This window comes from Otolemur garnettii, unplaced genomic scaffold, assembly GCF_000181295.1.
Source record: "Otolemur garnettii isolate 467f Iridium unplaced genomic scaffold, OtoGar3 scaffold00010, whole genome shotgun sequence".
Taxonomy (NCBI): domain Eukaryota; kingdom Metazoa; phylum Chordata; class Mammalia; order Primates; family Galagidae; genus Otolemur; species Otolemur garnettii.
This window is the reverse complement of record NW_003852405.1, coordinates 28,780,254-28,783,621: the sequence shown is the minus strand read 5'-3', so window position 1 is coordinate 28,783,621 and position 3,368 is coordinate 28,780,254. Positions and strand designations below refer to the sequence as shown.

The 3,368-nt window shown below is 39.2% G+C and overlaps 1 protein-coding gene across 1 annotated transcript in view; it reads left to right on the top strand.

The window, feature by feature from the left end:
• The window catches only part of MIGA1 (mitoguardin 1), a 57,351-nt gene that overhangs the window by 41,209 nt on the left and 12,774 nt on the right, over positions 1-3,368 (top strand). The window lies entirely within an intron of this gene.

Here is a 3,368-nt window from a genome sequence, read left to right as displayed (position 1 = left end):
AGCTGGGACCACAGGTGCCCGCCACAATGCCCGGCTATTTTTTGGTTGCAGCCATTATTGTTGTTTTGGTGGGCCCGGGCTGGATTCGAACCCGCCACCTTAGGTGTATATGGCTGGCGCCTTAGCTGCTTGAGCCACAGGCGCCGAGCCGCCTCATTGGTTTTTATTGTTGCTATTATTGACTTCTTGGATTTCTTCTGTGGCCATTTTTATGTCACTTACAAAATATGGGAGGTAACTAATGAGGCAGGATGATGTCTTGATGTAAACTACTATAGTATCATTTTTCTTTTTGGAAATATTAAAATGGGTTTTTGAAATATGTCCTTTTGGAGGAAGAATAATTTAGGAATCTAGGACATTTCGTTTCGGCTGGCAAAAATAGGACTTCTTTTTCATGGCAAATTGTATGTTTCCATAGCTGGGATCAAACCATATCATCGACCTCTGCTTCTGAAGTAACATCTCAGCTCTAATGAAGTACTAATCTTTTTCTGAAACCTTTAAAAGAGTTTTTGGGAACTTTGTCCAAGTCTTCCAATAAAATGTATTCTAAAGTGAGTATTTTAGGGAGTTGATTTTTGCTTTAAAAAATGTAAGAGTAATGATTTTAATAAGTGTTTCTGAGTTGTCATTGTCTCTTAAGAAGAGTAGATGATAATGTTAGCTAGTATCAAATATTTAATATGATATATTTTCACAGCTGCAAACCTATTTTAGGAGGCTTATTTAAATGACCATGTCAGCCAAACCAACGAAGAAGCGAGGTAAACCAATAAATCAAGACTCAACTCTCGGGGCCTTCTTGTTGGGTTTGCTTACTTCCTCTTAGTATAAATTGTTTTATGTAGAGAATTTAATTGGAGCCCAGTTTCCTTCTCAGTTTTCTCTTTTAATAGGTATACAGGATCCGATTTGCTTTAACAGTGCTACAAAACTTTAAAATTATTTAAAATTGAAAGAATTTCCATTCTTAGTTATTTTTTAAGAGCTGTTAGTAAAAAAAAAAAAGTCAAAAAGACTTTGCTGTTGGTGTAACATATGTTCCCTAAAATGTGAGAAGTGTTACTGAAAGCAGAGAATACAGAATGCTAAATATTGTCTTCTTCGTATATGTCTATTTTTTTCCTTTTTGCCTGCGGTCTAATAGATATATTTATCCCATCCTAAATATTGCTGACGCTGAAACTTCTTCTCCTTTGGCTCTTTGGATCAGGTTAGTAGAGAGGGTGTAGCTTGGTGCTTAGAGTAGGTACTCTAGGCGGCACCTATAGCTCAGTGGCGAGGGCGTCAGCCACATACACCCAGGCTGGCAGGTTCAAACCCAGCCTAGGCCAGCTAAACAACAATGACAACTGCAACAAAAAATAGCCGGCATTGTGGCAGGCACCTGTAGTCCCAGCTACTTGGGAGGCTGAGGCAGGAGACTCACTTGAGCCCAGGAGTTGGAGGTTGCTGTGAGCTGTGATGCCGTGATGCCACGGCACTCTACCCAGGGGGACAGCTTGAGGCTTTGTCTCAAAAAAAAAAAGAAAGAAAACAGTCTGTTCAGCTGCCTGACATGGCAGTACAAGTTGGAGCTAAATAGAGGAAGACAGAAAAAACTCTAAGGGAAAAACTGCCAATAAGATGTTCAAAGGGGGCTTTGAAAAACACCAACATAGTTTTGGGAATCTAGAGGGTCATGTGCACATACAGGGCTGTGCACATGCCCAGAAAACCTGAGAGGTCCCTAATCTCACCTTTGGCTGACCTTGATGTTCAGTGCAGGCAGGAAGTAAAAGTGAAGGCAGAGAAAACATAGACTAATTGGACTTTATAAAAGTATATAAAAACTTTTGTGCTTCAAAGAACACCAACAAGAATGTGAAAGCTAACAGAATGGAGGAAAATATTTGTAAAGGATGTATCTGATAAAGGCCTCATATCTAGAATGTATAGAGAACTCTTGCAAGTCAACAATAAATGGACAAATAATTCAGTTTAAAATGGGCAAAGGGTTTGGACATTTTCCCAAAGAATATATATAAATAGCCAATAGGCAGATGAAAAACTGCTCAACATCATTAGCCATTTGGGAATGAAGACCACTTCATATCCACTGAGGTGCGTGTCCACTAAAGCTGGACAGTAACAGTTGTGACTGAGGACGTGGCGGAATTTGAATCTTCACATATTGTTGGTGCTAATGGAAAATGGGCGGCCATTCCACAAAACCGTCTGACAGTACCTCAAAAATAAAGTAAAGAATTGGGTGGCACCTGTGGCTCAAGGAGTAGGTTGCTGGCCCCATATGCCGGGGGTGGTGGGTTCAAACCCAGCCCCGGCCAAAAAAAACCCTGCATAAATAAATAAAAATAAAATAAAGAGGTACCATCCAACCCTTCCATTCCTAGGTATATACCAAGAATTGAAAACATAACTACAAGTCTTGTTAGACATAAAAAAAAAAAAAAGTAACACAAAGGTTCATGGCAGCCTTATTCATGGTCGCCCCAAAGTGAAAACAACTCAAATGTTCATCAGTTTGTGAGGAATGGATAGACAATATGCAGCACATCTGTACAATGGGACTTTATTCAGCTACAGAAGACTGAAGTCCTATAGGTGCTTACATCATGGATGAGCCTTGAAAACATTAGGCTAAGCAAAAGAACCCAAATACAAAAGACCATGTATTGTTTGATTCTATTTATATGAATTTCCATAGTTGGAAACTCCATAAAGACTGCAGGAGTATAATGATTTCCAGGGATATGGGGGAAGAGGGAGTTTGGAGTGACTGCTGATGAGTGGGGAGTTTCTTGTTTGTGTAATAAGAATGTCCTGGAGTTAGAAAGTGGTGCTGGTTGCACAACTCTGACTCTACTGAAAACCACTATATCTTGTACTCCATGAAGGTGAGTTTTATGGTATGGGAATTATATCTCAAAACTTTTATTTTTTAAAAAAACAAAAGCCAGAAAGTACAGTCCACTGTTAAATGGATAACCTGGTATTAAAAAATAAAACCACTCCCAAAGTTTTTCTGTGTGTGTTTTGTTTGGTTTTGCTTAGCTGGCTACTCTACAGTGTTTGCAATTGTTGCTTTTTAATGAACTGTCAGAAGACTGGAATTCCATTTGTTAGAGTTGCTATGCTAGCCAAAAGCTCATGACTGCCTTTCAGTTATAATCACAGCTACATATAAGAAAAAAAATCCTTAGAATAGCCAAACTGAGCTTATTTCAATGTATTTGTAGAAAGTTTGGCTTCATTTACAATTTTAGTTACTCTTTGGATGATGAAATCCTCCTCTTTTTGTGTGTGTGTGGGGGGCAAAGTCTCACTATGTCACCCCCAGTAGAGTGCTGTGGTGTCGTAGCTCA